This window comes from Lissotriton vulgaris, unplaced genomic scaffold (genome assembly GCF_964263255.1).
Source record: "Lissotriton vulgaris unplaced genomic scaffold, aLisVul1.2 SCAFFOLD_3873, whole genome shotgun sequence".
Lineage (NCBI taxonomy): Eukaryota > Metazoa > Chordata > Amphibia > Caudata > Salamandridae > Lissotriton > Lissotriton vulgaris.
The window spans coordinates 31,327-52,906 of NW_028243894.1; the positions used below are offsets into that span (position 1 = coordinate 31,327).

General features: G+C 43.3%; 1 long non-coding RNA gene across 1 annotated transcript in view; it reads left to right on the plus strand.

Annotated features, from left to right (window-relative positions):
- The first annotated feature begins 14,280 nt into the window (after positions 1-14,280).
- Positions 14,281-21,580, plus strand: part of LOC147668208 (uncharacterized) — a 56,500-nt gene continuing 49,200 nt past the window's right edge. The window contains exon 1 of the long non-coding RNA XR_015304145.1: positions 14,281-14,573. This is a non-coding gene — a long non-coding RNA (uncharacterized LOC147668208). The remainder of the gene's footprint in view (positions 14,574-21,580) is intronic.

The window sequence follows — 21,580 nt, forward strand, 5'->3', positions numbered from 1 at the left end:
GTTGCTGTTCACTCTGTGTAAAAGAAAACGTACCAAGTTCACGTTTAGCCTCATTTCGTTTATTTTGCACATCACTAGAAAAGTTAGATTGTCGAAGCAGAGTGAGCGAATGGATTTTTTGATAAAGTGAAGTCCTAGCTTGTTTAATAGCGCGCCATTCTTCTGCATCTTTACTGATTATAATGCCACGGATAAAGGCTTTTAATGAGTCCCAAATAATATACAGCAGAGCCATATCTGAATTGCGAGCAATGAACTCGGCGATCTCGAGTTTTAAAAAAGAGACCAAGTTATCATCTTGTAAATACGTTTTATTAAATATCCATCTCTTAGGGGGCCTAATTTCTTCGCTGACTTCAAATTCGATTAACAACATTGCGTGGTCGGAAAATCCGTTATGCAGAAATTTTAAATAAGAAAATTTTAGTAACCTAGAAGCCAAGAAGAAATCTAGGCGAGAAGAGGATCTATGTCTTCCCGACCAACAAGCAAATTCTTTTTTCTGTGGAAATTTGTATCACCATGGGTCACAGAGATCCAATAAAGATATATTCTGCATGATAGACCTTCTTGACTTTGATTTAGATTGTTTCTTCGAGGCACCAGTGGAATCTAATTTTGCATCCATAAGAATGTTAAAATCGCCACCTATAACTATATCTCCTCTGACCATCAACAATGATTGAAATAACTCCTCATAGATTGGGGCACAATCTTCCACTGGGGCATAAAAGCTAACAAAAGTAATTGGTCTATTCCTTTCTTTTATTAAACACGTGGCCCAACACCACCGCCCTGCTCCTCTGTCTAAATTTCGATTTAAAAAAAGAGCGACCCCACTTTGAGATTCTTGAGCACATGAAAACCCACGATATAAAGACCAGGTTTTAAACATAGAAAAGGCGTTAACTTTAGCCATAGAAATATGGGTTTCTTGCAACATTACAACTGCTGGGCACTCTGATTTAATCCATAGCTCAATAGCTTGCATTTTTTTCCGATTGTTCAACCCATTAACATTAAAGGAGATCACCTTAAGCCCCCCAATAGACTTATATGTAAATCATTGAAAACAACTTCTTGCCGATATATTTTTTTATCACAACCCAACAAGAACTTCAATTTTTCATTTTTTCCCCCACCCACCCCACTCTCCAACCCAGGTGCTTCCCTCCTGCACCTACCCCCGTGGCCCTGTACTACACCTACACCGCCCACCACGCTGGCCACATGGCACTAACCCCTCTCATAGAGGCGCTTTGTTGTTGCGCCCCTGTTCCCGTGACAACCCTGTTCCTCACCTATCACCCCCCATAATCATATCCAATTTTAATCTAAGCCTACGCCAACTGGCTGAGCATCTCACGTGCCTCATCAACATCAGTAAACAAATGAAATTTGCCTTTTATCAAAACTTTTAGTTTTGCTTGCTGTGCAATTGAAGCTTGCACACCCTTGTCCTTAAATAATTGCAAAATCTTTACAAAGTCTTTTCTCCTTCTGGCAGCAGCAGCCGACATGTCGGAAAAAAATCGACATTTAGTAGTTGGATTGGCATGGAATTGTCTTTGCTTAAAGGCCTGTGATAGGATTGTTTCTTTAACACGAACATCAGCAAAGCTAACAATAATAGTCCGGGGAAACGGGGAATTAAGAAATGGTCGAGCTGGGACTCGATGCGGCCGTGTAATTGTTAGGTCTCCTTTAAACTCAGGGACAACCTCTCGAGAAAAAAAGGAAGTAATCCATTGCATCATGTCAGAGCCCTCAATATTCTCTGGTACGCCTACAATTCGAAGGTTTGACCTTCTAATATAATTTTCTAACTCATCCAATTTAAACTCAAATGCCTTCGAATTTTTTGATACATTAAACATTTCTTTCTGCACAATAGTCATATTGTCCTCCAACCCCGAAATTCTAGTCTCAGTTTCTTGAAGTCGAATGGGAAAGAAGCCATTGAATCTTCAATTTTATCCAGGCGCTGACCTATCACTGCCAATTCTGTTTTTTTAAATTGTTTCATCTCTCTTATTTCCCCCAAGATCAGATTTAACATGTCTTTCACTGTAATCTTAAATTCCCCTGTAGTGACAGTATCCATCGCCATAATCGGACTCTGTGCCAAAGCAGCGCCAATAGATTCCAGATTAGATTGTGGCAATACGTTAAAGGCGGCCATAGAGGTGTTGGTAGAAATGGTAGAATTTTCTTTGTCGCCAAGAGAAGGAGCTCTTATATTTAAAGGTGGAAAATCTATTAAATTAACCAAATCATCAATCGGCTTCGTTGAGTCTAAATTCTCAGAAACTTTCACTGAAGGGGTGGTTTTTAAAGGAGTCGAAGAGATTGAAGCCCCTGATAGCACTGCCTGATTCCCATCTGTATTAGCTGAGGCATGAATTGCGCCCTTTCGCTCAAATAATGGAAATTGCTTGGAAGTCTTAGAAGTCTTGGAAGCGCAGATTGTTATGGGTTCTTTAGACACCTGTAACCTCGGGGAGGCCATTGGATTTCCATTTGGGGCTATTTCCGATGATTTGACTGCTGGCCCCGTCAAGGTCATATCCATTTCCCCCACAGGCAACTCCAATACTTTCTGCGCCTCACTAGTGACAGAGTTACCAAGATTCAGTTGACGAACCTGTGTCATACTGTCATCCAAGAGATCGTCCTCACCTTCCCCCTCGCCAGAGTTCTCCAAATTTTCCACAGAAGAGGTTTCTCTCTCAGTAGCGGATCCGTCCCGCCTTTTCTAAGTTGTCCTTTAGTTGTTGGCGTCGTGCTATCGCCCTGGCTCTGGCCGTCAACTGTTTGCCCATTATCAGAGCCAATTCAATTTGCTCCAAACAACTATTGCCGACCCTTCAAGCATCAACCCCTAAAACGCTAAAATGCTCTCAATAAATGCCAGATAACGCCAGGTCATTGGGAATGCTGGGACTTGTAGTCTTTACCCACACAGCGGCCTCAGCAGAAAACCGTGTTGCGGAGGCGGCAGGGCAAGATAGTTCCAATCACTGGCCGAGCAGGGCAGGACCCCAGTCACACAAAGTCCCCTTAATTCCACCAAATGCCAAATGAAGTACTGGACTCTTCACAACACCAGCGGCAATATTCCACAGCCAAGTCCTCTATCAGCTGCAGTCGGCCCCCGACTCACCCAAGCCTCGAACAGATGACCTCCAGGCCGAGCCGCGACTGGCCATCGGCACCATCATCCTCGCGGGGAAAGGAGAGGGGGAGGAGCAGGGGAACAGGAAGTCCAGGTGCTACGTGGAGGCGTGGAACTCCACCGTAGCCGTCCTCCTCCTTAGCATAACACATGCATAAACAAATTATATGAACAGTTGCACAAGAAAGAATGATTCATTATTTTGTCTTCTTTGTCTTTAATTCTTTACGTCCAGCCAACATGTGTTTCGTTGACTTCTTCAGGGCTAAAAGAACATGATATCAGTTTCAAAAGCCAATCATGTATAGAATATAGTGCACAACATTTCAAACATGGTAAAGAAACATTTCCCCACTGTGCAGTACCTTATTCGGATGATGCATACATAGCGAGGAGAGATCGCAACCTACTTCGTAAGGTGGAAACCCATGCTTCACACGATATGGTCTATGACGATGTCAAAATCTTATGCTACTATATCCCAATAGTGTTGTGTTGGATATACCTCTGGAGATTAGTGCCTCGTATAGTGGTACCCAATACTTTAATAATTTAAAATCCTGCAAGTCAAAGTATTCAAATGACAAAGGTTTAGTTTTACAGCAGTACTCCAAGTGTACGTTTAACTTCAACCATGGCTTCAAAATCCACTTTTGCCACATACTTGTAAGCGAGTACGCTCCTGTGTTTGTATTGTACCGCAACAGAGTAGTTTTCTATCACCCGGAAGCGGAAGGGTGACCTTATGCACCACTTTTAGGCTTTCTTCTTCTTCGTTAACTGGACAGCTCACCTTCATCGCTGCCCATGACATCCTGTATTGTACACCCATATCCAAATCTCTTCCATGTCTATTTCTCCTACATTCACGGGCATCAAGCACCACATATATCTCAATTGTCTATGCAATAGTATGCTTGGTCCGTATTGCAGTGGCTATGTGTTACCCATTCACACGTTTCCCTCCATATTAATTTGCCACCCCCATTAGTGAGTTTTAAATTTAGTGTTACTGTTTATTTGCAGTATTCCATTCATGACACCCATGAGACCAACATTGCAAACATATATTTGCCATACATTACATTATTCCATATTTAATTATTTTGGCAAGATACCTCCATTTACAGCCATCCAGGTTTGTGTAACGAGAGCATTGTAATGCAATCTTCAATCCATGCGGTCCTTGTGATACATTTCGGATAGATTATCAAATTAATTTACAATTTCATGCACCTCCAGTCTGTTTCCAAAATCCTGTCCCCTTGTCTGTAAAGAAAGCCCAGCCCCTAGTGTCCTTGGAAATACTGTAATTCGTGGTCCATAATAAGACCCCATTCAACAGATGTAAGACGCATTATCCACAGTGCCTCTGTGCGTCTTCATTTTAGTTCTCCATTACCACCTCTAGGGTTTTACACTAGTATATCGATCCCTTAGAAAGCAAATAGTTTATGTTGTCTCTGTGCCTCACACTCTATGGCATGCATTGCCAAGGGATATCTTACGTCCTGTCATTTTAAGGCTCTGTGTGCCCTTATTCCTTCCCTCAATGCCCTGATTATGCTCCCTACAAAACATACATTTGCATTCAATAATGTAGCCGAAAAATTTGGAATTGCAATTTATGTTGCGTCTGATTATGTAGGTCTTGTCATCGTATCCTCTGAAGTCTTTTTTTTTGTCTATTGCATATCTGCAAACCCAACATGAGCCACATTTGTGGAATCCCAATGAGTGTTGTGAGAGCCAATGTGCTGTGTTTTGTCTTGAGGGACGCTCAGACTCAAGATTGATTTTAATGTCCTGCCTCTGATAAATTGTGACCCTTGATTTCATTCTTGCGCACATCTTTAGTTATTTGTCCCCCTTAAGTACTCCCCAAGGTTTGATCATACTTTTAATTGGTGTTTTTGACAAACCATTATAGTCACAAGTCTTATTTCTTGTTCTTGATTTTTTGTTGTCGATTTATCTTTTAAAGTGTCACGTCTCTGTATGCCCAGGATTCTATGTTCAGCCTTCCCAATTATTTGTTTGTTGTGGCCCCTTGCTAAGAAGCGTATTTTCATGCTTTCTACACAAGAACTGAAATAACCTTCCTCACTGCAATTTCTTCTAGCTCTTATGAATTCTCCAAATTGATTAGTCTGAATCTGATGAGCGGGATGTGCACTTGTGGCATGCAATAAGGAATTGCACGTGGTAGGTTTTCGATGTTGTCTACTCTGTAATTTGTTACCCATCACATAGAGTTCCACATCTAAAAAGACTATGTCAGTGTTACTGTACTTGTAAGTGAATTTAATGTCCATGGTGTTTGTATTTAAGAAATCACATAATTGTATGAGCTTTGCAGAGGGCCCTGACCATACCATTAGGCAATCCTCTAGGTAACATCCCCAATTTATGACTCAGTCGTTCCCTTCGCCCCGTTTTGGGCCCAAATCCATTCATCTTCTAGCCATCCCATGAACAGGTCTGCAAAGGATGGAGATAATTTGGATGCCATGGCCACTCCTTGTGTCTGTCTATATCATTGTCCCTCGAAAAGGAAGACGTTATTGCTAAGTATCAGATCCACCAGAGTCAAAAACATTTCCGTGTGCTGCCACTGAGAGGCCGATCTCATGTTGAGATATCATTCCATTGCTTTCAATTTCGATTTGATACTTGGGTATAGTGAAACTACATCCAATGTGGCCAGGATCATTCCTTCTTCCCATGGTAAATCTGCAAGTAGACTTAAGATGTGCTTGGTGTTCCTAATAAAAGAGGGGAGTTTCCGTACTAATGGTTGAAGGAAGAGGGCCACATACTTGGCTAATCTTTGTCGGGCCCCAATGCTGGACACAATCAGTCTCCCTGGTGGGAAGGGTAGGTGCTTGTGTATTTAGACGTGGGAATGTTTGTCTAACCACCTTTAAATACATGTATTCAACATCATCAAGAAGGCCATTTTCATGCCATTCCTTAAGACTGGCATTGATTTTACTCAAGAGGGACCACATGGGATTCAACATCAGTTTTTCATAACACCTAGTGTCATTCAATGGTGTCATTGACTCTAGATCAGTCATCTTTATTCATGGCCATGTTCCCTCCCTTGTCTGCTTCTCTAATTATGGTCAGTCTGTCCGATTCTGGTTGTTTGAGTGCTGAACGTTCCCCCTTGTTCCGATTGTCTTTGAATCTGTGTTTGTGAGTTGGGTGTTTCTCACTGTGCTTCTCCCGATCCTCTATAACCGGTTTGTTGAAGGTATCCATCGTGTTACCACCCGGTGAGACCAGAGTACATTTTGATAACATTTTTAAACCGCTCGCTATTGTGGAATCTGTGCCAATGTTCAAGTCCTCTAGTAGTCTGGCCATGTTGCTGGGAGCTTGTTTTAGATCTGTAATGGACAACAGTAATTGAGTGACATGTATATTCGGTATACTCAATGTATCAGACACTATAGAAAATGGAATATTTACTCTGGTTTTATTATGTACAGGATTTTTACTAAAAGAAAATTTCAGTTTTAATCTCCTTACAAATTTGAAAAGATCCACTTTAAATTTTCAGAAATACCCCTCCTCGTTGAGACAAACCCCCAATCCTTTTTCCAGTAGTGTTATCCGGTCGGAGGTGAGTGTTTTGTTGGAGAGATTTATAAACTGCACCCCCATGCTCTCGGCGTTGAATAATTACTTTTGTGCCCTGATTTCAACTTCATCCTGTCTTCCTCCATTTCCTGCTCTTGCCTCTACAGGTTTTCTTGTTAAGCCCCCACGTCTGTGTTGGTCTTGGTTTCCCCTTTTTATTCTTTGGACCTCCTTTAATAAAGCGCTCTCTGTCCGATTGCCTCCTGATGCACCTGCTTTAGTATCAATATCGCTATCACTAGTGAGCGCAGCACGCAAAGAAGTGGAACCCGACGAGCCCGTCTCCTGTCTGATTTGTCCACTCTTATCCTTATCTGCTTGCAACAGTTGATCATATTTTCTTGCAAATGTGAAGATCCTCCCTTCCTTATAATCAATCTAATCTCTTACGTTTTCGTTCCTTTCTCTGTTTAATGTTATCTTGATGTTTCTGCAGTATATCTGTCATGATGAAATCATTTTTATTTGTCACCTCTTTTAGGTTTAGGTCTCTAATTTCCCTTTCCAAGATGCTAATTTCGGTCTGTAATTGACCACCTTTCCTTCTGGACTTTCTATCCGGATCCCCATTAGTTTATTTGAGTTGGATGTTTGCTCCTCTTCCCATAGTTTTAGGAGATCATCTTCTAGGTCTTCATAAGTCGGGAATATTGGGATCTGAGACCTCTGGAGATTCTATTCAGTCTCCGGTATTGTTTGAGTGTGACTCCAACCCACCATTTTGAGATTGTTCTTCTTTAGTCATCCAATCTAATGACATTTTCCCTCAGATCTTTCTTCCGTTGCGGGTCTCCACTGTGGAGTGATATCCCCACTGTATTTCCTTTAGCTAAACTGTCGATTAATTCTGCTACTTTGTCTCTATTCATTGTGTCCATTCCTGTGCTGATTAACTCTTGAGTATAACGCTTGAGCTGCATTCCCTAGATTTTATGTCCTTAGTTCAATGTCCTATTGGGGTGAATGTGTACTAGGATAGTCCCGGCGGTCATAAACCTACGTCCTAATTCTGCAGCATAGGCCCCTATTAGTTGCCGTGCTTAAGGGGACTCTAAATCCCTCTAAACCCACCAAATTTTGACCCTAAGGTCTTTCACAAAATAGATTCAATCCTTAGCACACGCATGCATAAACAAAATATATGAACAGTTGCACAAGAAAGAATGATTTGTTATTTTCTGTTCTTTGTCTTTAATTCTTTACGTCCAGCCAACACGTGTTTCGTTGACTTCTTCAGGGCTAAAAGAACAAGATAATATCAGTTTCAAAAGCCAATCATGTATAGAATATAGTGCACAGCATTTCAAACATGGTGAAGAAACATTTCACCACTGTGCAGTACCTTTGCGGATGATGCATACATAGCGAGGAGAGATCGCAACCTACCTTGTAAGGGGGAAACCCATGCTTCCCGTGATATGGTCTATGACAATGTCAAAATCTTATGCTAATATCTCCCATTAGTGTTGTGTTGGATATACGTCATGAGACTAGTGCCTCGTTCCGTGGTGCCCAATACTTGAATAATTTCAAATCCACCATGCCTAATACTTGCATAAGTTCAATAAAATAAAATCCACCACGACTTTTGCCGTGACTATCGAGAACCAATCTGAGACATGTGACACGTAATATGCCCCTACACCTCACTCGCATGATATGTCCCTACACCTCGCTGTCAATTCCACAGTTCCTACTGTCGGGCTCGCAAACTCAATCCATTCCTCGCACCTATAAGGGAGAGTGAAACATAACCAATATTCTTGATGTATTTTGTAGATCATACCACTTCATCCAGAGTTACAACCCTTCAGTTATAAGCTACACATTATGCCTTGCATCCCGTACCTCTCCGCCGGTTCTAATTCTGACCCGGCTGGTCATTTATTATCGTCTTCTTTCAAATAAAAAATATAAGTTCTGCAGTTGATTCCCCCTATTAATTAAAATCCAAAACTACTCAATCCTCCAGTCCGTAATGTTGATTTGGTGAGATCTGATACATTGTGGACGGTGGTTGGTTTGTTTTCCTATATGCACCCGCTAACAGTGTTGCACGAGTGAAAATATCTGTTAGGTTGACTACTCCTCACCTCACCCATTAGAACCATTTTTTATCTAGGCGCTTGTTTCATCACTGAAACTAGGGCCCAGGCTAAAAACAGCCACTGCCGAGTATGCAAACTAGTTTTTAACTTCACGGAAATGCAGCTTGAACAAATGCCATATTCTATCAATACAACTACACGTCTGCCCAGATGCTTGAATTTCCCTGCATCCGCCAATCATAAAGGAGAAAATAATATATATCATCCTTTACGCCAACAATGTCCCATTAGCACGAATGTACAATTTCTGGAAGTATATAAAGCTTATCAAGACATAAATGATTATTTTAGGTTGATCGATAGGTGGTCCTTTAATGCAGAATATTTTTTCATTTTTAAACTTGTGTACAAATCACTTTTGAGTGTGAGAATTCTCGAGCTCTGCGATGTAATGTTAAAGTAACAAACAGCTGACTGTTCTACAGGTGTATATTGCCTTTATGTTTTATAGATAGATAACTGTGAAAACTGTACCTTTCAAATTATAATGCCCGATATAAATATTTAAATAGTTAGCAATTGTTTGAAAACAATAAGAAATGCATTAAACTTTTGGCGCTCTAGGCGCTGTACCGCCTTTGCCATCCCGGCTGCGGCCTCCAACCAATTTGAAATATTACGGCCAAGCAAAAGAGAAAAGTAGTTAAAACAGTATTTACATTAAATATGTTTGCGTATCTGGTTGTGTCTACAAGGCGAGATCAACCTAAGAGCATCAGGACCTGTGAAGCTAATATTTGCAATAACTAGTGCCTCCGTGAAACATTTCTGTCCCGCACCATGGTTGCAGCCTGTAATAATGTCATGTATTCCTATAGGTTCTGAATTGATCCCCCTATTCCTGACCCTATTCTGGTTAAACTAACTATCAAGTTAACTAACAGTCAGCCCATGAGGCAAGACAAGCCCCCATGATGCAGATACCGTTATCTGACGCAGTCACACTACGGCACAGGAACGTGTTATCTGATTAGGTCATAACGCTTGAGATCTAATTAGACAAGCGACATTCCTCCAGCCCCTGATAAGGCATACGACGTTCTCATAACAAATCAAACCTATGACAACCTGGAAAATCCGTGCGGCCATTGTTTTGATTTCACAGAGAACTTCAGCAAAAGAATGTGCTAAAGAGCAAGTCGTATGACATCTTTATTGACGTATCTATGTCCATCCTTACGTCAATCTCGGCACCTTTAAGGTATAAATATTACCGATCTTGCCCTATGCAAACACACGCGTGGTGACGAGACGGAGCAGCCACACTTGCCGAAGCCGAGAGCAGAGCAGACCCCGCTGGCAGCAGCCCCGCCTTCCTGACGCGCTGAGAGACGCGCTGCTATCTCCTGCCGAGAGACCCAGCACCGGCGCTTCCGGGCAGCCCTCGCAGGCAGCCTGGAATATCGAGACCAGAGAACGAGATACCATTCCTCATTCATCCTAAATTCCAGGTACAGAACTGAATAACCCCTCACAGAGAATTCTTTAGTTATTCACTTGGCAAAAACAAACTTAACTAAACTGTAACTTTCTATTCCCGCCCACGCATTAGACTTAGGTCAGGTACACGGGGTAGGCGTATTTAGAAACACCAGTTGAGTATGTTTAGTCAAATGTATATGTGTATGTAAATCTATTTTAATCATTCTAAACATCATATGGCTCAGAAACCATATCAATGTTTTTACAGTATTATTTTATACTTCAGCTTTTAATGTATGCACTCTACTTAACTTTAAGTATTGCAATAATATCGATCCATTTCTCATGTATGAGAAAAGAGACTGATCAATAAATAACACCTTTTTATTGAACACGCCCGTCTCTTCCTTTTCTCTACATTCTGATGAGACTAAGAATGCACGTACTGACTGAGTAAAATAATTTGCCTTGTGCTCACACGACTCTGGAGATACACTCTTGATTAGGGGAGAGCAAAGTTGTCATGTTCTATGGTTGTCAGAAACTAAATCCCTTCTTGTCTAATCAGGGGAGTTAATTCTTTCCTGAACATTCGAGAAAGTTTCTAGCGAACTCTGAGCTACGCTGGCAAACCCAAAACTTAAGTCTAGTATCGACAGTAGTAGACCTAGTTAACGTCTGGTCTAGGCCTTCACTGCTGTAGGTATTATTCCAATGCGCAGAGCCTATTGGGAAGATAGGAACTACACTACAATAAGTGCTGAACATGTGTGATTGGCTACTTTTCAGCATATTGACGGTCTTGACGAGGCACTGTGATAAGAGTGAGGCAGGTGGGTGGGACGTTCAATGGGGTGATGCACGAGTCCTAATGTCGATGAAAGCCGTCGTACAGTAAACGGGGCAGTGTTTCTCACGTTTTAAAAGTGTTTGACAAATGCACGTAGTTTATATCAGCAACAATTTGTTTGTGTTTCAGTAACTTAAATGACCGTAGTATGGTTCGGCTGTCTGTAATTCAGACAGCAACAGTCCCACTGAAGGCAGATTTACCCCGTTCGAGTAGAACCTGCACATTTTACACGACCCCATCTGTAAATCACGCCCAGTTATCCTACAATGGATATTACTTTAACCGGATTCAGCTAGTGGAAGCCGTCTGTGAAGTACCACGCAGCACTGATGGTTGCAAATGGTCGACTGGCCCCTCTTGAGATGTCTCAACGCCCCCCCAGGGGTCGCGCCCCACAGTTTGAAGACCACTGAACTAGAGGAACAAAGTCAGGAAGTGTCAGAGTGAATTAACAAGGTCTAATAACCTACAATAAACACTATACAGCCTTGGTATCGGACACCCCAAGCTTCCTTAAAACCAGCTGCGCTCTTAGGAACCAAAATTTGGGCCCAGATTTTTTTTTTTAACAAATTAAGCACTGACATGTTAGGCATTTTTGCAAATTGAATTAAGCATTTACAATTGCAAGGATGTTCCCTAAAATGTATTGAATCGTACTATATAAACTCAAAAGCAGGAGCATCGATTAGAACCCAAGAATACTTCTGCTGAACTTAAAAGATTGAGCGCAGGCTGGCATCCCCTTCATCTCTCTTGGTGGGGCCGTCTTGACACAATCAAAATGATGCCAACTCCAATAGTTTTGTGTATCCTCTCCAACATCCACTACCTATTCCATCTAAATTCTTTCAGAGGTCAATTCTATTCTGATCTCCTTTCTACGGAATGATAAAAAATCAAGAATGGCGTTACAGAAATTAATAAAACCAAAATCTGAGGGCGGTGTCAATTCCCCCATTTCTCCAATTATCACGAGGCCTTTCAGTTACGCCAACTAACGAATTGGATTGGATTACCAATCAGACCGAGGATAAACCTCCCTGGGTCGATCTGGAGACCTCATTTATAGTTCCCTTCTCACTTCAGGAATATCTCTCCTTCACCCGCAAACGCTCTCTGCTCCCATGATTAAGCAACCCTGTAAATTACTATCTATTGCACCTCATTTAGTTGTGCATAATTTAGATACTTTTCTCAATTCTACCATCTGGCACAACAAACAAATCCTTCCTAACAGGAAACCTATATACTGGGAGAGCTGGAGACACAAGGGTCTGCTCTGGGGTCACCAACTTTTTGATCAGGGCTCCCCTTTTCAATGTATGCAATTACACTCCCTATATCATCTACCTTCTTCTTTTAAACCTACATTTTTGATCTTGCGGAATGTAATACTTGATACTTACGCTAAACTCAAATCTTCCTCTTCTCCAACCCCCCCCCCCCCCCTCCCCTTGGCATAATCTTCTCTGCATAACCCCCAAAGCGTCAATCATTTATTCCCATTTATTGGTTCCCCCTGAGCTCCAGATAAAACTAAAGTAGAACTGTTGTGGGAATCTGATTTGGGAGTGAATTGACCTATTTCTTTTTGGAACAGAATGTGGACGAAAATCAGGAAATCATCTCGAGCCGCCCGCGCAACGCAAACACTTTTCTTTCTTTATAACAGATTATTTTTTACACTTGTATATCTAATAAAATTCACAACAGACATGGTAATACTTGCTGGACATGCTCCCAGGTTAACGCTGATCTTCATATGTTATTCATCTGTCCACATCTTTTTATATTTTGGGGGCATCAAATTAACACTATTTTTCACCCCTCAATCCCCCTCTACTTCACAAATGTTTTCCCAGGCGGTCTAACACCGGACAGAGGGGGGGGGGAGGGGGGGCCGATCCCAAGTATTACTTATTGATTTATTAAAAGCCGAAGCTTTTCATCAGATATCAAAGAGCTGGAAACATTCCTCCAATGGTCTTATTTTGCGTGGTGGTGGCGGTGTCGCAACCAGCGCCTTGAGGCAGCATTTGTCCACCCCATCTCTCTTGCAACAAAAAGACTCCACCTCTGGGGCCTTTCACACAATATCCAGACGATACTGGGAGAGAACTTCTTTCCCCGATCTCGAACAACAAGAAGCCCCCGGACCTCCCACTGCTCGGTGTACAGTGAGGCTTCATTCATCATTTCCTATAATGTCTTAAGATTGTTTCATTCACAAGTGTTGTTATCTACACGTCATGTGATCCTGCGACTACACGCGTCCTCTTCTATAATTCCGGGTATTATTTTCATGTGTAGTTGATCATTAATACTTTTTATTGAACTTTCTTGCATGTGTGCATTAACAAATAATTGCTATATGAAGTATTGTTTAGAACCATATTAATATTTCCAAATAAACCTCTCCTTGAAGTTTAAAAACATTTTTTTAGAACCCAAGAATACACTTTACAAGTTGACAGCTCGGCCATCGCAGCCTTTGTTGGTTTTACACCCATTAGTAGTTCTGTAAACGTCACTCCCCCCCCCTGCAGTGTAACCACCCGCTCAACAACGTGTAAAAAAGAATCGAACAGATGACGTGATTGTATTAACACATTGAACCTTGAAACAAACACACTTAACACTTTGTTTTTTTGCGAGGAAAAAACTAAAAACCTCTGACCTAACACGTTTCATTTCTAATAAAAAAAAGTGTGTTAAACTCTTCAAAAGAGCTAAAGAAACTAATGTTGTTTAATTATTCTCATATCTAAAGAAGGACAACGTCCACGCGCCAAAAAGCGTCTGAACATATAAATAATTCCCATCACATTATCCACCCACCCGCCTCCAACATTTCAAGCAACTAACCCGCGAAGGCTGAAGCTGCTGCTTTTAAAGGCACAAAAAAAAAAAAAACACATTCCCTCAGTGCAGGAAGTGATGTCACTGAAGGCCCAGCCAATGGAAGCACGAGAAAGAGTTCAAACTGGCGCCAAACTCACCTGGCATTAATTATGCAAATGAGGCAGGTACATAGGCGGCGAGGCTCCGCGCGCGCGGGTTTGATCCCTCAGTAGCGCCTCGAGTGTGTCCGTGTCAGGGACACAGCGCACGGAGCTCCACGGCGCCCAGAAGCCCAGCACGGAGCCCCACAGCGCCCAGAAGCCCAGCACGGAGCCCCACAGCGCCCAGAAGCCCAGCACGGAGCCCCACAGCGCCCAGAAGCCCAGCACGGAGCCCAACAGCGCCCAGAAGCCCAGCACGGAGCCTCACGGCGCCCAGAAGCCCTGCACGGAGCCCCACGGCGCCCAGAAGCCCTGCACGGAGCCCCACGGCGTCCTGAAGCCCTGCACGGAGTTCTTTCATGGTGAGTAGCGCCTCCGAGGGGGTCATCAGGGCCGGAGTGGCCGGTAGATGCGTCGTCCCCCCCCCTGACCTGGGGGGTCCGTCGCGGCCCCTGAACTTTCTATAATCCTCCCGTCCATCTCCCCCCAGGGCCGGCGTCAGTCTGGTGCAGAGCGGGGGGGGGGGGGGGGGGCTCCATGCCTGGGGGGCCACACTTACAAGACTGACCCTGCCTGCGCTTCATCAGTCTCAATGTCAGGAGTCGAAATGTCGTTTTCAGGGTCTTTAGAAGTTTAATTGAGTTTTGGGGCTGGAGGTGGGCAGCAAACACGTGAACAGGGAGAGCGAGCCGAGCCCGGGCTCTGGCTCGGCTCGAAGAACCCATGGACGGTCCGAGCCCTGAAACATCACGTAACATATGATACACTTTTTAAAATGTTGATGAGACTGTTTCTTTAACACAGGAAAGCTTTGATCTAATTATGTCACAATCTAGCGCTGCACTAAGAAGCACTTGTTAAAAGTGTTAGGGCCTTATTTATGAAGGCCTTGCGCCGCCGGGGCGCCACTTTTAACATGGTAAAAAGAGACGCCTTCATAAATAAGGCCCTTAGGGGCAGATTTATGAAGGCCTTGCGCCGCCGGTGCGTCACTTATTACCATGTTAAAAGAGACGCCCCGGCGGCGCAAGGCCTTCATAAATAAGGCCCTTAGGGGCAGATTTATGAAGGCCTTGCGCCGCCGGTGCGTCACTTATTACCATGTTAAAAGTGACGCCCCGGCGGCGCAAGGCCTTCATAAATAAGGCCCTTAGGGGCAGATTTATGAAGGCCTTGCGCCGCCGGTGCGTCACTTATTACCATGTTAAAAGTGACGCCCCGGCGGCGCAAGGCCTTCATAAATCTGCCCCTAGCATGAGCTTTTAGTCAGTCGTTCCTCGCTGCCTCACACTGGGGGCGGCGCTATCAGTGAACCAACAGGCGAGACAGGTGCCAAGTGGACCCTGGATGTGCCCAGATTATTATAGCGCAACATTAGTATTTTTAATTCACACAATAGCTTTTGTATAGGTGGTTTTCTGATTTATGGATTTGAAAAGTGCTTTCATGCGCATATATGAAGGAAATCGAGTTTCGGTGAAATACAATATTTGCCCGAAGCTCCCGCAGCTTCAGTGGAGAAGCTGCGATGGATCCAGGTTTTGTGGTCATTTTGGACAAATCATCGCTGAATGGCTGTTTGTCTCCTATGTCGATGCTTTGTTTTTACCTCCTAAGGTTTCTATAGTGTGACCTCTAGCTGAGCTATCGAAGCGCTTCACATGAACAGCAGTCACATTGTACAAGGTCACATTCATGTCTTTGAGGCACTTGAGATTTGCCAGAGTGACAGGATGCTGAGCCAATCAATGACTCGAACCGAGCTCGACCAGTTCCAAAGTTGCAAGCTCTGGCTGGTATGCCACATCCTGGGTAGATGGGGGGTGGCGGGCAGAACGCACATAATAGCTCGGCCCACTGAGCCCGACACTCCAGCAGGACCTCAAGCGGGGCCAGGGCCAGAGCCAGGCTCGAGCCAGGGCCAGGCTTCAGGCTCGAGCCAGAACCAGGGTCAGGGCCAGGCTCGAGCCAGAGCCAGGCTTCATGCTCGAGCCAGAACCAGGGTCAGGGCCAGGGCCAGGCTCGAGCCAGGGCCAGGCTTCAGGCCAGGCTCGAGCCAGGGCCAGGCTCGAGCCAGGGCCAGAGCCAGGCTCGAGCCAGAGCCAGGCTTCATACTCGAGCCAGAACCAGGGTCAGGGCCAGGCTTCAGACTCGGGCCAGGGCCAGGCTTCAGGCTCGATCCAGAGCAGGCTCCAGCCTTGGCGAAGCTTTCAGCGCCCGTCTTCCTAGTGCCAGATGTCCAGACTTCGGTGTGGTACCGGGACCTCCTTCACCTTAAGCTGCTCTTGCAGTCGGCTCGGAGTGCTGCTGCTGCTGGAGCCGAGCCTGCTGGAAGTGATGAGCTGTGCTGTGGCGTATGGGCCTCAGCTGCCGCTCTAAAGTAACTCTCCAGATGCTGTGCGCCTGTTTGAAGCAGAGATGACGCACATCTTGGGATTACAGATGTGACAAATATTGGACCCACAGTGGCCCAAACAAACCCTTGGCCCATCCAGACCAAAACTCCTAGAACCGGGCCTGGTCCACTGGGGGGGCCACACTTACAAGACTGACCCTGCCTGGGGGGGGGGCGGGGGCGCTGCATGCTTGGGGTGGGGGCTCCATGCCTGGGGGGCCGGGGAGTCTATTCCTGGAGGGTCACACTCACAAGACTGACCCTGCCTGGGGGTCCCATACCTGGGGGGCCGGGGGGAGATGTCTCCATGCCTCGGGGGGGGGGGGCGAGGATGTCTTCATGCCTGGGGGGGGGGGGGGCGGGGGCGCTGCATGCTTGGGGTGGGGGCTCCATGCCTGGGGGGCCGGGGGGAGATGTCTCCATGCCTGGGGGGGGGGGGGGGAGCGCGGGGCGGGGGTGCACGCACGGAGGAAGATCACACGCAAACTAGCACCACGAATTGAACATTAGACCTAGAAAGGAAGTCCACAGAAAAAGGATTTAATTGCACAATAATGAATGAAAAAGCAACTTGCATTTCAAATGCAGTAAATGCCCGGGAGGGGGGGTGGAGGCTGCATTGTGACAAGATACTGTCTTTGAGAGAGCTCAGGGTGTGCAGGCGCCTGCTGCAGACCTCTCAGCCCCCCCTCCTCTCAGCCCCCCTCCCCCCCTGCCCCCCTCTACTGCATATACTAGTGATTAGAGTTATCTCTATATACATAGGGAAGGGATACGAATGGATATACTCTAAGAGTCATAGGAATGGTAGAGAGTACAAAGGTCTACGCATATACTAGTGATTAGAGTTATCTCTATATACATAGGGAAGGGATATGAATGGATATACTCTAAGAGTCATAGGAATGGTAGAGAGTACAAAGGTCTACGCATATACTAGTGATTAGAGTTATCTCTATATACATAGGGAAGGGATATGAATGGATATACTCTAAGAGTCATAGGAATGGTAGAGAGTACAAAGGTCTACGCATACACTAGTGATTAGAGTTATCTCTATATACATAGGGAAGGGATACAAATGGATATACTAAGAGTCACATAGGAATGGTAGAGAGTACAAAGGTCTACGCATATACTAGTGATTAGAGTTATCTCTATATACATAGGGAAGGGATACGAATGGATATACTGTAAGTGTCACACAGGAATGGTAGAGAGTACAAAGGTCTACGCATATACTAGTGATTAGAGTTATCTCTATATACATAGGGAAGGGATACGAATGGATATACTGTAAGCGTCACACAGGAATGGTAGAGTACAAAGGTCTACGCATACACTAGTGATTAGAGTTATCTCTATATACATAGGGAAGGGATACGAATGGATATACTCTAAGAGTCACATAGGAATGGTAGAGAGTACAAAGGTCTACTGCATATACTAGTGATTAGAGTTATCTCTATATACATAGGGAAGGGATACGAATGGATATACTCTAAGAGTCACATAGGAATGGTAGAGAGTACAAAGGTCTACGCATATACTAGTGATTAGATTTATCTCTATATACATAGGGAAGGGATATGAATGGATATACTCTAAGAGTCATAGGAATGGTAGAGAGTACAAAGGTCTACGCATACACTAGTGATTAGAGTTATCTCTATATACATAGGGAAGGGATACGAATGGATATACTGTAAGAGTCACACAGGAATGGTAGAGTACAAAGGTCTACGCAATACTAGTGATTAGAGTTATCTCTATATACATAGGGAAGGGATACGAATGGATATACTCTAAGAGTCACATAGGAATGGTAGAGAGTACAAAGGTCTGCATATACTAGTGATTAGAGTTATCTCTATATACATATGGAAGGGATATGAATGGATATACTCTAAGAGTCATAGGAATGGTAGAGAGTACAAAGGTCTACGCATATACTAGTGATTAGAGTTATCTCTATATACATAGAGAAGGGATACAAATGGATATACTGTAAGAGTCACATAGGAATGGTAGAGAGTACAAAGGTCTACGCATACACTAGTGATTAGAGTTATCTCTATATACATAGGGAAGGGATACGAATGGATATACTCTAAGAGTCACACAGGAATGGTAGAGTACAAAGGTCTACGCATATACTAGTGATTAGAGTTATCTCTATATACATAGGGAAGGGATACGAATGGATATACTGTAAGAGTCACACAGGAATGGTAGAGAGTACAAAGGTCTACGCATATACTAGTGATTAGAGTTATCTCTATATACATAGGGAAGGGATACAAATGGATATACTGTAAGCGTCACACATGAATGTTAGAGTACAAAGGTTCTACGCATATACTAGTGATTAGAGTTATCTCTATATACATAGGGAAGGGATACGAATGGATATACTGTAAGAGTCACATAGGAATGGTAGAGAGTACAAAGGTCTACGCATATACTAGTGATTAGTTCAAAGTTTCAAAAGTTTTTTATTTTTGTTACGGTACTCTTACGAGGACCACAAATAAAATATACATTTATACATTCCATATTAATACATTTTCAATGAGATTTTCAAAAACTTAAAAATTCTGTAACAAACTAATTCATTAGGGGGGCTTTTACATAGTGATAAAAAGTCTTGTGAGCTAGTGATCCTGCAGGACCGGTAGATGGGCTTAAGACATGTTGACCTTGCATTTACAATTTCTGCATTAGGGCATATAAAAAATAAGTGTTCCAAATTTTGGTTGCCTCCTTGACAAAGGGTACAAAGGGCAGAGCTGTCGGGCTTCCAAGAGGAAGTAAAGGTTTGTACAGGAAGTGTTCCAAGGCGCAACATCATAATTGCACGCCTTGCGCCATGTTGAAGAGTATACTCTAGGTAAGGCTGACGTTGTTTGTATTCCTGCAAGGCTACATAAAATTTATATGATGATAGTCTATTACAATGAGAGTGATCAATCTCGTAGCTCAATTTGGGAGTGAAGTTTTTTAGAAAAAGTTTGAGTTGAGCTGGTGACCACGTAGACAAAATTTCCACATTGACTTTTGCAAGCTGTAGAGCCTCTCGCATATTTTTAGTAAAGGTAGTATGAGTAGAGCTACTCTCGAATGTCTCTACTTTTAGCAATCTTCTTAAAGTACCTTCTTTTGAAAGAAGAAGATTATGGGCCCACCTTATGATGCTCGCTATAGCTGTAGCATATGCGCTCGTGATGGTACATTCCAGTCTCAATGCCTGTACTGGGGTAGATGTTGAAATCTTCAGTAGTTTTTTCAATATTCTTCCTTCTGTTAAATCCATATATGACCATTGATTTAGAGGAATATATTCCGATGCATAGGACAGGACCGGTGTGATTTTAGCTCGATAGACTTGAATCAGTGCAGAGAAATGTCTATGTCCAGTGGCCGAATATAAGCGTGACAAGGCCCCAGCATGCAGATCACTTTTCCTTTTCAGGTGGTTGATTTGATTGATGTTGCTCATGTTTTGTGAGAAAATTCTACCCAGATATGTATACTCCTTTACTTGTTCTAGTTTCTCACCTCCCAGCTTCCATTCGTACCGGACCCTTTTCTTCTGATATGAAAAGGCAACCACTTTTGTTTTGTTCGTATTTGGGATTAGATAATTTTTCCTTGAGTACTTAAATAAAATATCTAAAAGATTTTGTAGTCCGAAAGGTGTTAGGTCAAACATGACTATATCGTCTGCATACAGCAGGGAATGGATATATTCAGTGGCTATCTTAGGAGGAGTACATATCCCTTGCTGCAGTTGGGAAGGTAGGTCACTTAAATACAGTGAGAATAAAATTGGAGCCAAGAGGCACCCTTGTTTCAGGCCATTTGATGTTCGTATTACCTTCGATAGGCCCTTGTCACTTCCCATTTGGACGCGGCACCAGGTGTCACTGTGTAGATTCACTATCAGATGTAATAGCTGCTCCGGGATCCCCATTATTCTCAATTTTGACCACAGGGTCGGTCTATCCACTCGATCGAAGGCTGTCGAGTAGTCAATGAATGCTGCGTAAATAGTTTGTTTTTTCCCTGTTGCGTACTTATCTAAAATAGTTTGGAAGATTGCTACATTGTCAGTGACAGAATGGTGTGGGCGAAATCCGGACTGAAATTTAGGAATTAGACCTAATGAGAAAGCCCAATTTTTCAGCCTATCCAGGATTTCTGCTGCAAAAATCTTCCCAGCAGCGTCCATGAGGGCAATTTGCCTATAATTTCCCGGTGTGTTTCTTTTTCCTTTTTTGAAAATCGGATTATGATACTTCCTTTCCAGGAATTAGGCATTTGACCACTGTCGAATACATAGTTAAATAGCGGCGAGAGCACCGTTCCCCACTCTTTATGGTCAATTTGGTAAACTTTGACAGGTATCTGATCCGGGCCAGATGCACCTGTGCTCCTTGCCTTCCTGATATTCATAGAGACTGACACTGCCGACGTTTTATTGATCTTAATATCTTTAGTTTCCACGATTTCTCCTCCTACTTCTTCATTTTTAATATATTGATTCTGTTTGTATAGCTCACGTAGGTATATGTCCCAGTTTTCTTCTGATACAGGTGTAGCCTCCAGCTTTTTTTTGGATCCTGTCATTGTTGCGATCAGTGACCAATATTTACGTTGATTATTATGTTTAGCTGCTAGCTGGATTTCAGTCCAATTAAAGTCCTGCTTCAGTTTTTTCTGTTAAGTTTTTTCTCGTCGTATTTGATTCTTTAATCTATTGATTTCCTTTTTGTTTACTGACGAGAATTCCAGATACTGGGCGCGTATCAGTCTATTGATTTGTTTTACGACTGGTTGATTCCAGTTTTTATTCTTGTTTTTCCATTTTCTTTTTGCTGGTCTGTGGTATTCTAGCTTACTTTGCAGAGCTTGTTTGAGATTATTCGTTAGATGTTCAAAGTTCTTTACAGGGTCATCTGAATATATGTTGGT